Source organism: Rhipicephalus microplus, chromosome 7 (assembly GCF_043290135.1).
Source record: "Rhipicephalus microplus isolate Deutch F79 chromosome 7, USDA_Rmic, whole genome shotgun sequence".
NCBI lineage: Eukaryota > Metazoa > Arthropoda > Arachnida > Ixodida > Ixodidae > Rhipicephalus > Rhipicephalus microplus.
This window is the reverse complement of record NC_134706.1, coordinates 108,988,501-109,002,730: the sequence shown is the minus strand read 5'-3', so window position 1 is coordinate 109,002,730 and position 14,230 is coordinate 108,988,501. Positions and strand designations below refer to the sequence as shown.

Genomic DNA, 14,230 nt, shown 5'->3' with positions numbered 1-14,230 from the left:
CCAGAGCTACGATGACGCCGAAGGTCGCAAGCGCGCGGAGCGCGCGGGCGCACAACCGGTCGGCACGAAATCCAGCGAGCGACTCCCCGACTGCCGGCGAGAGACAGTTGGTGGTGGTGGTGGTAGTGGTTAGAATGAAGAGGAAAAAGGCACCTAATTTCTGTTTGCCTTCAGGCGACACGGCGCAGTGCCTTATAGGGGTGGGGGAAGGAGGGATAAAAAGAATAGAAGGAAAATAGACGGAGAAGAAGACAGCCAAGCGAGAGAAAAAAGGAGATAGGAAAGTGGGGATCCGGTCGAATCAGTCCAAGGGCGGGGTGCCACAATGCGAGAGCTACACGGCGTCAGGAGACCGCGGAGGGCGAACCAGTCGGCGGGAGCTACGCTGATGCCGGAGATCGCGAGGGCACAACCGTCCAGCTTGAAATCCTGCGAGCGAATCCCAGTTGGCACGAGACACAAGCAAGCGCCGTAGGGGTGTAGTCACCACCCCCGAGGCCGGATTTGTGAGTAGGTGTGACTATAAAATGCTCGGCATTTAAAAGAAGCTTTTATCATGCCTGCACCTGGACTCCAGATACAGACGACTGCACGTACATACGCTGAACAGGAGTGATGGAACGCTTCCGACAATGTACTATCACTGCTTACGTCACGTATCTCGGCGTACTTAAGTATGCTGTCCCTTTCTGATGGCTTTTATTGTGAACAAGGCTCTCTCCCATATCGGATGCTGAAATGTTAGCCAACGTTGTGTTCCATGGGTCAGTGCATGCTTTCGCGTTTAGACTAACAAGCAACAGTTATGCACTGTCTTTTTTCTTGACACCTCTTCTAGCAGCTCACTGCAGTTACACTTGGAAGAGATACTTTTTTAAGCTTTGATCAATGGTAATGCTTATTTTTGTGATGGCCGCACACAACTGCTGTCATTTTGCATGGCCTGGCCACTTTTTTGAGAAATTCCCTCACTTTCCCATGAATTTCCAGAAGGATCCAAACTCCCTGATTTTTTCCGGGTTTTCCAGGTCTTTAGGGTTGGTAGACACCCTGAGAACGCAAAGCGACGGGCAGGTGCCACTACCGTCTCGTCTTAAAAGCGTTTTTGAGCATCGCGTTGCACGGTCGGCTCAGCGCGCATAACGCTACCATCCTTGGAATTACTTATGTGTTTCTTCGCTAGTATACAGACACACTTACAAAATATGGAAGTGTTGTTATCATGCCTATGATATGCGCAATAATTGCTTTTTTAATTGACAATCGCACAATTAGGAACGCTGGAAATTGAGCAATATTGGTGGGCGCTGCAGATGGGGTGGGCCGTTAGGGGTATCTCTTGGCGTCGTTTGAAGTATTGTTACGGCGGACAAACAAACAGATAGACCAAAATTATTGCGTCGAAGTAGCTCAAGTAGGACTATAGTGTTTGAAAAGACATGCCAGAGAAAACAACGCTACTTTGCAAGCCGCCAATGTATCTCTACTTTGTTTAAGACCTTCTTCGGCAGCTTGGGGGTATAGCTCAGTGGTAGAGCATTCGACTGCAGATCGAGAGGTCCCCGGTTCAAACCCGGGTGCCCCCTTTTTTTTTCTATTTGCTTTATGTGTGTGCGTGCATTTTTTTTTCTGTAATATCTAGGCAATCGATAACCCCTAACGCTAAAACGAAAAGGTATAGAAAACAAGTCGAAGTACCGATGCAGCTTCGAATCTACCAGCATGTACCGTCACGAAACAATCTACATCGCACAAAACTACGCGGTACGTGTACAAGATAATTTGGCTAAAACGACGTCTACTTGCCCTAAGCGATAACGCATAGCTTCAGTACAATAGAAAATTCTCGCTTTATATGCTTAATGCGAGAACGAATGGTATGGTTTGCGAGCGACGACGTTCAATGCCTGCAAGTCTTGGAACCGTCTCGCCATCTACCGGTGGTCGTTGCAAACAGTTGACCTATTTATAGCAGGCGCGCGTTTTGAAAGAGTACGGGCGTCGGTTTTCATGAACTGCTGCTACTTTTGACTTTTGACGTGATGGTGCGCATCTGTAAGTTTTTATATAATACATGTAAAACAAAACAAAAACAACACTAATGAAAAAATAAAGTGATGAAGATTACGGTCAAGTCTGGACCACTTCGGTACGTCCGTGGTTTTTGAACGGGGGACAAAAATGGCTTTGTCCCCTTTTCTTACTGCCTTGTTAACGTCTTGCGATAAGAATATCAAATCTGTCTTGCGCGCGAAAGCCAGAATATGATTCTAAGGCTCTTCAAAGTCTGCATCACCGGAATAACTTTGAACTCAAAGCCACGCAAGTTTCTCACGTGCGTGTTGATTTTTTTTTTTGCTTCTCTTTGTTTTGCTTATCGTACCAAGCGAAATGGAGACGCCAAGAGCTGGAAGTTAAGCCACGTCCCGTAGCTCTATCGCATAGCAGCTTGGCTGTTTAGCCAACACCGCGAAGAGGTTAATTATTATTATCCTTTCACCTTGATAACGCACACCACTTGACGCGTGCAGAAAGGTGGAATCGCGTTTCATTAAAACAAGATTTTTTTGTTGGTGCTGATAATATCGACTATTGGCTTAGAAAGAGGCGGGATGACAGTGGTCTCCCCCCCCCCCTCCCGATGTTATAAGTAATCCTTTGTATTTCAAAGCGCAATATACAAACACACGCACGAGAACCCTTACAGATAAGTCCTTCCCCTTCCAACAAAATATCTGCCTTCGCCCCTGAAATCTGCTTATCTCTCCCCTACTATCGGTATCCTCTTCTGGCCGGGCTGCGAGCTGCTATCAATGCAGCTCAGCATGTCGGAAGAACCTGTTATGCAGTGCACATATCAGCCATCTGAAACAGCCTCTATTACGATTAAAAAAATAATGACAAACAAAAGTAGTGGCCTTGAATGAGGCGCACAGTACTTGCCAGCTATTTAGCGTGCACCCAAATGAGGTAGATAACGTATCAGATTGCTGTGGCGTATATGACAAAAACGTAGCTCGACAAGGTTTATTAAGACAACATCAAACGCGATTGTGCCGATTACAGTTTATGAACAAGGTAAACCAACGAAGGCGTTAAAAAGAATGTGCCTATAGTGAGAGCGCGGCGAGTAGTTGTGGTATCTCAAAATTAAGCACGCATGCCAGTGAAGTTCGGACGTTTTCCTGTACCTCTGAAAGGCAACGACGGCCCTGCATGAATGGGGTATCTTTACCCTGTTTTGTGCATTGTCTGGAACATTCTGGGCCCTGTCGGGAGTCCTTGAAAGCTTCAGCGTAACATAATCGCGCATTTTAGACTGTGTCAAGTAGTAACTCGACACTTTCACTCAGAAGTTGTAACTGCCCCAGATATAGTGGCAGAGTTGCAGTTGTAACTTTTAAAGCGCGCGTTAGTAGAACGCAAAAAAAAAAATGTAATAACAGCCCAACAAAGAAGAACTAGCGATAAACACACATAGGGTCCGTTCAATTCGCCTGCACCACGTGAACCAGCTCACGAGGTGCTGCTGCACCTTGTCATTCGTTTCAGCGGGGCAGCATTGACAACCTCTGAACCCTGCCATTCGTTTTGAAAGGTGCAGAAGCGGTGCAGCGCTGGTTCACGATTTTCCTGCACCTCCTACGCTCCTGAGCACACGATGTAGCCTTTTGGCGTAGGCGCCGTATCCGCCTCTACTAACGCGGTGTGTTTTGCCAATATGTTTACGCCTCATAAACTGTCCGCATGTGCGATTCGCCATCGGCCAGGGTTCCTGAACGGTGTAAATTAAGTGAACAGAAATAAGGTCTCCACCTTGTCAGCACATCGTCATTCGTTTCGGGTGTCGTGCTGTGCCTGCACCACTGAACTAAGGCTGCACAATTTCTGAACTTCGGGTGCACGGCCGTGAAGTGGTTCCGACTGGTGCAGGTGAATCGAACGAACCTATAAACACACAGCGCTTACTTTCAGACTGAAGGTCACCGCAGTGAGTACCTCTTTTCGGCGCTGACCCTCGTTTCACATGCTGTTTTTACAATAATTCAATCTCTAGCTGGGAGTTTTAGGCATTCAAGGTAAGTTTCCTATGAAGTACGTTGTATGTAGGCATGCAAAGTGCAAGCACCAGGGGGCACACTCGTCGTCGATGGACGTTTGTCTAAAGTGCAGTTCAGTGCTAATTGCGCTGTGTGCTTGCCGTAAATTGTCGCAAAAGATCCGTGGTGGCATAATTCATTGGAAAAGCATTCGACTGCAGATCGAGAGATCCCCAGTTAAGACCCGGGTGCTCCCTGATCTGTTTTTGCTTTCTTTTTTAAAACTAATTTTGCTCGTACACCAAGATGAAAGAATTAAGAAAGCGAACTACGCCACAATATCCTCTCTTGCAACGCACCAACACACGGTGCCCAGAATTGGTTTCGCATTTTACTTCACCAGACCGACGACAGCTAGGCCTGTAGCTTTTTTTTTTTTTAATTTCACAATACTGCAGACCCTTCTCGGGCCCATGGACATTTGTCCCACGAACTGTAGGACAAATGTCATTTCTGCATGCCTTACTCGTTCCACCAATCCTTATTTGAAGGTAAACGTGGCATTAGCGGTATGACACAGCGCTGTTACCGTGAATGTCGACCTGACCAGTCTGCTTTGACTGATGTCGCCACCTGTCGGCGCTCGCTCCAAACTGAACAGACATCGCGAGCCTTTTGAATGCGCGAAGGAAGGAAAAACAGGGGAGCGTCTCGTCATTTTGCTAGGCTCGACGAGCCAACGTCATCTGACATCATCCGTCCCTACCAGTGGCGTAGCCAGGCCTTGGCAGATCAAAATCATGCCCCCCCCCCCCCTGAAAAAAAAAATCACAGCATATCCACGGAGTAGTGAGGCGAAGCTTCAGAGGGTTTTGTCGGTAAACCATGAATCCCCAGACTTCCCATCCTATCGTCCGTCCGTCTGTCCCTCCCTCCGTCCATCCGCCGAGAGTTCCCAGAAAGGAGAAAAGCGATGGTTTCCAGTCTGGTGCTCCTCGTCCGATAGAACGGTCTGTCATGTGCTCGTGGTGCATTAAAACAACGAGGCCTAAATTGACGACCAGTGACCCCAAAAATTACTTCTATTGTTTACACTGCTCGCAGAACGCGGAGTAGGCAAGTTAAGTGGTATTGCATTGACTTGAGATAATGTCTATTGCGGTGAGGCTGGCTTGCTAATGCTCAGCGATGAAAACTTCAAAATCAAGGTAAATAGTTTCATGGGTGTTGTCCGACACTGGCGTATGAATAGCAGTAACGCTGCATACCAATGAAACAAGAAAGGCCCACTTTATGACATCTGAAAATCTTGCGAGTACTCCTTTGAGTCAACCCATCGGGGTCAGCGCCAGTCAAGAGTACAGGCGCGCATGGGCCTACAGAAAATTCTCGCCCCACCTCTTGCTTCTTCATGATCAGATATGATCATAACGGAAGACAAGTTCTCCACATGCTTGACCCTCGAAATGACTCACTTTTCATGGCTGCTCCCCCGCTAAATGTACCTCATATTTACCAATCAGGATTACGTGCTGGACGCTAGACGCCGTCAAAATTTATTACCTCACGGCACTTGGTGCGGAATATTCAAGGTAGGACCGCTAATCACATTTAATTTTCATGCGTCTTCTCGCTTACTATGCAGGCGTCTCATCGCAGCAAGCATGGGTATTTTAATAAGTAGCCAATTACTGATATAGTTAAAAATCTTTTTTTTTCTTCAGTGCCCCCTTGAGGATCGCCTGGTGTTTCATGTGACAAAGACGTCCCTATGAAGCCAAGTACTGTAGGATACATTTCTCGTTTGGACGAGACAGTAGGCCAACTACTTCATTTTTTAAATGTGCGAGGACGCTCTGCATCAATAAGTGTGCCCTAAAGTCCAACATGGCAAGGAGATGAGGCAACTTTCCTTCACACAGATGAATATCCTGATTTTAACAAAGTTTTCAATATGATTTCCTGCCCAATGACATCGGATTGTGCAAGCAAGCTCATGTAATTGCATGCAGGCTGCTTATTGACCTCAGCACCCTCGGCATACTTTTGTAATATTAATAATAACATTTGTAATAATAATAATAATAATAATAATAATAATAATAATAATAATAATAATAATAATAATAATAATTGATTTCTCCGTCATAGAAATCAGTAAAATACGAAGTAAAATGTGTCCTTCGAGAAGTAGTATAATGTTTACTGTACATTGATATAGAAGAGCTTGCGATGTCTACCAATGTCTGGCAGCTATCATCACCATCATCATCAGCCTGAATACGCCCACTGCAGTTCAAGGGCATCTCGCATGATCCGCCAATTAACCCAGTCTTGCGCTTTGTGCTGCCACATTATATCTGCGAACGTTAATTTTATGGTCAGCCGACCTAACTTTATGTCGCTCCTCTTCGTGTATTTGCCTTCTCTGGAAATCCAGCCAGACAGTAGGCCAACTTGATGACCAGCGGTTATCCTGCCTACGCACTACGTGCCCAGGCCAGGTACATTTCTTCTTGATTTTCACTATGATATCCTTAACTTCAGTTTGCACTCTGCTCTATTCTTGTATATTTAGGTTACACCTATAATTTTCTTCTCCATCGTTCGCTGCATCGTCCTCAATATAAGACGAACCCTCTTTGCCACCCTCCAGGTTTCTGCTCCGTAGGTACGTACCGGCAAGATGCAGCTGTTATATATACCTTCCTCGTGATGGTTAGTGGGAGATTACCATTTATGATTTGAGAATGCTTGCCAAATGCAAACCACCACATCTTTATCCCTCTGGTTATTTCAGTGCCATGGTTCGACTCCACGCTTGCTACCTGTCTTAAGTGGACATATTTCTTTAGAACTTCCAGCGTCTCTCCCCTTATGACAAAGCTTTCTGCCGAAACTGTTGCAGATTACTTTAGGTTTGTGCATGTAAATTTTTCCACCTGCTGTTCTGCTTTCCGTGTCCAGTTCAGTAATCGTGGGCTGTAATTCGTCCTCTGAGTTACTCATCAAGGCAATGTCGTCAGCAAATCGCAGGTTACTAAGATACTCTCCATGAACTTTTATCTCTGTTTCCCATCCACAGGGCCCTGAACACCTCCTGTAAACACGCAGTGATTACCATTGGAGAGATTGTGTCTCTCCCTTCTTTACACACTTGTTTAGTGGGATTCTCTCGCGTTCCTTATAGAGGACTATGGTGTCTGTGGATCCACTGAAGACTTCTTCCAGCATGTCTATGTAGCGTTCGTCGATGCCCTGATTCCGTAGTACCTGCATTACTGCTTGTGTCTCGACTGAGTCTAATGCCTTCTCGTAATCTATCAAGGCTATGTATAGAAATCGGTTGTAGTCCGCGCCTTTCTGTATTATTTGATTGTTAGTATAAATATGGCTCATTCTGGAGTAGCCTGTACAAAATGCTGCTTGGCGCTTTGGTTGATTGAGCTCTACTGTGGCCTTAACTTTGTTAGCTATTACTTTGGTAAATAGTTCGTAGAGAACGAACAGTAAGCTGATCAGCCTGCAATTTTTCAAGTCCTTCACGTCTCTTTTCTCTGGATTAAGATGATGTTGACGTTCTTCCAATGTTCTGGCAGGCTTCCCGTCAAGCGCCACTTCGTATATAAGGTAGCCAGTCCTTCTAACATTACTTCTCCCCCATCTTTCAGCAGGTAAGTTATCGCTTTATTCTCACCAGCGGCTTTGCCTCCTTGCATACATTCTATAGGGTTTTCCTTTCTTCTCCTGTCGTAACGGTTAGGGTGTCCAATTCCTCTGGGCTGTTATTGCTTTATTGCTTCTTACGATATCATCCTAGTTCTTTGGGCTTCTGTGCTTCTCCGCCACCTCAACTTTCCTATCCATACTGGTTATGAGAACTTATGATATTGCCTTTCTTTTCCCTTTATGCGTACATCCGATTTTGTCCATGTTCATGTTTGCCTTGGCAGTTATAGCAATGCTTAACGTAGATCCATCCACGTTGCCACTTAGTCATACTTCTCCATCCCGACGACTAAAATCCATCAATAATGACGAAGCGAATCCTTGTTGCTATAGATGCTTGTGGCAGCTCTCGCAGTTATGATGGTGAGAGCAGCAGAACCAGAGAAAATGCTATGACAGCCAGAAGAGCGTGGCTGATTGGACGCCGAACTTGGGCCAAGGTCGCCTACTCGCTGCGTGTCGGAGGTAAATACTGCCCAATCGCAGGGAAACGCAACGCACGTCCCGCCTTCCCTTTGGCCTGGCGCAATCGTTCTTCCAAGTGGCTTTGAAAAGAGGAAAAAGGAAGAAAAAAGCGCGGTCCCGTTACTGCCTCTCTTAATCAATCGTGGGCACCGCCACAGTTATGCGCAGGGAAGGGGGGAAGGGGAATTAAAGAGACAGAAGAAAAGAGGTAGGAGAAGGGTAGTGAAAAGCATTCTTCACGGGGCAAGCGTATGTGGGGAACGCGGAGTTGAAGCCAGACGAAGCCGGCGGGCGTCGCAGAGCTGCTTGGCATGGATGGATGCTATGAGCGATGCCGACGCCTCGGGTAAGGTCGCGACCTGGGCGCATGTTAAGGCGTTGAAAAAATTGCACCTCTCCTATTGGAAACGTGCCCAATTTGACAGACGCTTAAAAACGACCCGTTGCAAGAACAAATGGCGTATACCCCAATCACGACTGAACTCAACCAAGAACGCTGTGAGAGGACATTAGTAGATATAAAAGGCATATTTTTAGAACTGTTCAAAGTATATGATTGTGGTGCAGTAGATAGCATGCCCGGCATATGTTCTTGAGGAGGCAGGTGTCGTGGATTTGAATCCAATTGTCTGAACTGTTTGTCTTGTAATCGCGCATGTTTTCGACGTCATTTCTGTGACAGAAATTCGTCACTCAAGTCGTGGTGGACCCGGCATGAAGTACTTTTGTATAAATAACAATATTAATAATTTAACGTCGCAAAACCACGATATTATTATGAAAAACACCGTAGTGAAGGGCTGCGGAAATTTCGACCACCTCGGGTTCTCTAGAGAGCAGTTAAATCTAGGTACGCGGGCCTCAAATATTTTTACCTCCACCGAAAAAACAGCCGCCGCCACCAGGATTCATTCCCGCGACCCACAGGTTAGCAGTGGAGTGCCATATAGACCACCACGGCGGGGCAACATAGGAAGTTCCGTCGTCTTCCAGATCACAGCCGGGTAATTTGCCATCCTCACAGCCAGTTTGTTAAAGTAATCCGTGAGGTGTTTCTGCGTACTAGACCAAAGGTTGAACAAAAGACGTGTGATAATTTGGTACCACCTACGTGCAGCGTCTATATTCCGAACATACTGGTGACCTGAATTATCCTTGTTCGAAGCATACAATTTCTTATAAATATACTGTAGAGGGGACTCTGGCGCTAGTGTCTACGCGAGCTGCAACTCGTGGCGCTTCAGTCAGCATGGGAATAGTGACTAGTACACAAATTTGTCTAATTTTCGTACTTTTGGCTAGGTTTGGCTTCGCAAGGCTCGGATCTGCTTTGTCACGAGACTAGAATCAGCAGATGTTGAGCAGTTGCGCTTCACTACATTAAAATTTTAGGCTGCAGCAATTCCAATTGGATGAAGAAGTGCACAACGGCCCGTTCTTTAATTCGAAACAAAACCAAAACGCAGCAACAAACGAAGTAACTAGTACGTTTGAAGCCCGCAAACCGGAAGACTAAGTGAATTTGTGTACTACGTATTATCCTCATGGTCGCTGAACGATAGAGTCTCTAATTTTAGGAAACTCTCCGGTTTGAATTACATGAACAACGTCCACGACCCTGTAGTCGTTGGTGGAGCTTTCGTTGGCCTACACTCGGTTACATCAGAAAATGTAAGCTCCGCCGACCACGGCGTGACGGGCCTTCACGTGTGAAAAAAAAAAAGTCATTACAGCTCGTTGCCGCTTTATCCGTAACTGTTTGTTCTCGGCTATTGTGAACGCTACGCAAACCATTAGTTAAAGGTTCTCCGTTGCTATCTGAAGCATAACGTTTGACTTAGTAGCAAAGTCAGGAGCTCTCAGGAAAATCGCTCGAAATTTTAAATTTCCGACGTAATACCGACGACACAAACACGAGTCTGTATGAGAAACTCACTATCTGAGACTCGACGAATGCTCGACATTCAGAGAATAATCGCTTTTCGAACTGCTTAAATGGCTCTGTGGCACTCATGTATTCATAGGCTAAGTAACAGGGACGGCTTTCAGCTCTCCCATAATAGGGTACCGATTACTCAAAATCGTTAAACCTTTTTTTTTCTAAAAACATGCCTTTAAGCTCTCCCATAGTAGAGTACTAAGTACTCTAAATCGTTAACTACTTTTTCTAAACACAGTACCCGTCTCCTTCCCCCTCAGACGACCCTTGGGGGGGAGGAAGTGCCGGGACCGACGTACGGATGATGGTGGGTTGATAAGTTACATGAGTCTCTAACGGTGCCGCTGACATGCGTGTGGACTATTCAGTCTCTAGAACATCAGCACCGTAAGCTTATTCACGGCGGGACGGCTTTCTGCACTCCCATAGTAGAGTACTCAGTTTGAGTACCAAGTACTCAAACTTGTTATCCACTTTTTCTAAACACACGTCGTACCTGAAGCGTGAGGCCCCACGGGACGGTTTTCAGCTCTCCCGCAATAGAGTACCTGGTACTCCAAATCGTTCACTCCTTTTTGTAAACGTATCGCCTAACATATTTTTCTCCATATTGATCTTCTATAGCAAGTACGTTGTACACTAAATCATCGAACATTATTTTCTGAACAAATCGGAGCGGCTTAGTGCTCTGAATCATTAGCACCTTTTCTAAACACACGTCCTGTGCCATTGTACTCACCTGAACTGCAGGTGCTAGTAAATGCAATAAACTTTCCTGTGGATCAAAATACGGAGGAGTATATATACTGGAAGAACCATCACCAATATACATAAGCTACTTCCTAATGAAACAGACGCTAGAATACGAAGGTAAAAAAAAACCCACAATGGTTGAAGACATGAAACAAAAAAATGTTCTATCCCTCCGTCATAGGTATCGGTAAAACACAAAAGCAAGACAAGTCCTAACGGAACAAGTTTAATCTAAATTGACATAAGAGAACTTGCACAATGTCAATTCGTGTTTGAAAGCTACAGCATTGCTTAACGATGACGCATTCTACATCCCAACGACTAACGTCCACCATTAACGATTTAACCAACCCTTGAGGTCATATATGCCTCTCGTAGCTGTAGTGGTTATTCATGAGAGTGAAGCCAGAGAAAGCGATATGACAGCCTGAAGAACGTGACTGATCGGACACCCCTCCTGGCCCAAGGTCACGACCTCGCAGATGTTACGGTCATTATACTTTACTTCACTTTACCAAGAGCACTGTGAGAGGACAGTGGTAGATATAAAAGTCACATTTTTAAAACTGTACAAAGTATGTGACCGTGCACCGCAGTGGATAGCGTAAGCGCAATCTTATGTCGCGGAACCCGGGGGTCATGGGTTCGACTGGCGTTGACGAGACGTTTTCTTTTTTTTCCTTTGTGTTGTCATCCTGCGTACATTTTCGACGTCATTTCCGTGACAGAAATAGGCTCCTGAAATCTCAGTGGACCTCGGCGTAAAAACTTTCATGTGAAAAACAATGTTCCAGAAGTGGTTTGGAAGTTTGGCTGAGAAGGCGGAGCTATATCGACGCCTCAGCGCCTCGAAAGGTTGCAAATCACATCAAATGATAAATACGCAAATTGTGGCCAGTCCGAGACAGGCGTTATTCATATGCGTAGCCACAAAGGGTGTGTTGAACCTTGCACGGCAGACCTTTGGTGTTAGAAGTGCCCCGCTTTCGGAAAGGAATACACTGCGTGTTTTCGCAGTTGTCATACTTTCCGTCTCAGTGTACGTTATCAAGAGACGTTGGTGGCAGGAAGAAGCTCGTAAACAACCGTGGCGTGCAGTATTCCCAGCCATGCATCGCATTTACCAAATGGTTTTCGGATACTTAGTTGACGAACTGGAAGGGAATGGCCTAGACTTTTTCCTAAGGCGCCGGCACACTCGGTTTTGCGCATTATGAAGGGAAAAACCGGAATTTCTAGCGCCTACATACTAGTTGTAGAAAAAACGAGAAGCTACACGACTCGTCATACTATATCTTCTTCATTCTCTTTTCTTATTTCTTTTTCGTACCTCACTGAGAAATATGATCACTTTGTTAACAGAGCTCTCGTATAGTTGCTTGTTAGCGTGAATTGTGTTACCGCCATCTTCGTAAAGTTGTGTTAGCATTTGTTCAATTTATTTATTTATTTATTTATTTATTTATTTATTTATTTATTTATTTATTTATTCATTTATTTATTTATCACCATACTACTGGTATGATCTTCTGACCTAAAGTGGGTACAAGTGAATACAAAAAATTCGGCAGATCTCACGTACCTGGGAATCGACGTTATGCGAACATGTGGAGGAAAGGTGACCATGTTGCAATTTTTTATTAAGCGACACGTCATGGAATGACGCTAACCGCATGTACAAATGTTGCATGCATAAAAATATGTTGAAGAGTTGCAGATGTTTACATAACCAGTTCTTTGCACTTGCGCAACGATGCCAACTGAAATATGCGTATTAGCAACACTAGAAGCTGATATGAAGCTCTGGTGCTCTTGAGGATGCTGGCCCTGGACACAGCTACATAAGTCAACTTCAGCGCATGAACACTAACCAATATTGACGTTAACCCGATGTGACGGCCGGCAGTATCACAGAAGTGCATATGTGATGTTTATAAATTGGGTAGGCAGCCCTACAACCACTACTGACGTTTCACAAGGATTAGCGTCTATTTGAAAAGTAGTTCCGATACCTGGCGCAGCTCTGCGGTAAAATGCTTCATTGCCACCGCAGGTGGCTTGGTTTCGATTCCAGCTGGGACCCTGATATTTATTATTTGCATTAGTCGAGTCGACGCTACCAAAGTCAGGTATTTCCTAACACTCGCGCGTTAAAATTGCCCATGTGTGTTCTTGTCGTTCCTGGGTAGATACTAAGTGTCAATCACTTGTGGCAATAGGATGGAAAGGTGGTAATTCATGATTGTTCAGCGAAATGAGAGCGCGGGGGTAAACACAGACGCAAAGCAAAGAGGAGGCACACAGCATGAGCGCTCGTGCTGTGTGCCTCCTCTTTGCTTTGTGTCTGTGTTTACCCCCCTGACTTAGCACACTTGATGATCCTGCCAACAGATTCTTGGCCGATCCCCCTTTGTGGGCGAGTGCCAGCAATGCTGAAGGTTCATCATCATCATCATCATCACGCTCCCAGTTCGCTAAACAATCACCTGTGGCACATACCCGCCTACCAGCACCCCATACCCACCCGTGGGTATTTGCCACTGTCTGACGGGGACTGTTTCACGACCTACGCGACGGGATTGTGACATTATTGATATCTGGACCAGCGCGTCATATTCGTCAAACCATCTTACCCTCCCATTCTAATTTTGGTTCACGCCAAGCTAACGGGGTGACCACGTGTGCACCCAAACGTAAACGATAGATAGATAGATAGATAGATAGATAGATAGATAGATAAATAGATAGATAGATAGATAGATAGCTAGATAGATAGCTAGATAGATAGACAGATAGATAGATAGATAGATAGATAGATAGATAGATAGATAGATAGATAGATAGATAGATAGATAGATAGATAGATAGATAGATAGATGCACTCAAAGTCGCCGAAGTTCGCTAAGAAATGCTTCGCATTGAAAAAAAAAATGGTTACAATAAACCAATATGAGGCATTGCGGCAATAACAGCAAGAAAGAAAGAAGAAAACAACGAATTCTTACAAGCAAAGCTGACACAATTTGTATGTGGTTAGTGTGAAAGAGTCTCAAGGGGCCACCTGTACTTGTTTAATAAACTTGTTTGTGGATGGAGCGTTTATGAAGGTTTTCTGTGGGAGGTACATTGATGGTTGTGGACGAGCTGACACTCTTTTAGGCTGTAACCAGCCATAGGAACACACAGGTGCTTCCAAGTCCCGGCAACACTGCACACCGTAGTAAAGGAAGTTCAGAGGCTATGATCCAGTCATTACATCAGAGTTATTATCGCAGTGTGCCCCTGAACATCGATGTGATCGACC

General features: G+C 45.2%; 1 protein-coding gene and 1 non-coding gene across 6 annotated transcripts in view; one reads left to right on the top strand and one right to left on the bottom strand.

Annotated features, from left to right (window-relative positions):
* The window catches only part of sick (sickie), a 1,179,025-nt gene that overhangs the window by 446,067 nt on the left and 718,728 nt on the right, over window positions 1-14,230 (bottom strand). The gene's annotated exons all lie outside the window — the stretch shown is intronic.
* On the top strand, window positions 1,515-1,586 carry TRNAC-GCA (transfer RNA cysteine (anticodon GCA)). Its single transcript has one exon. It is a non-coding gene; the product is annotated as a tRNA-Cys (tRNA).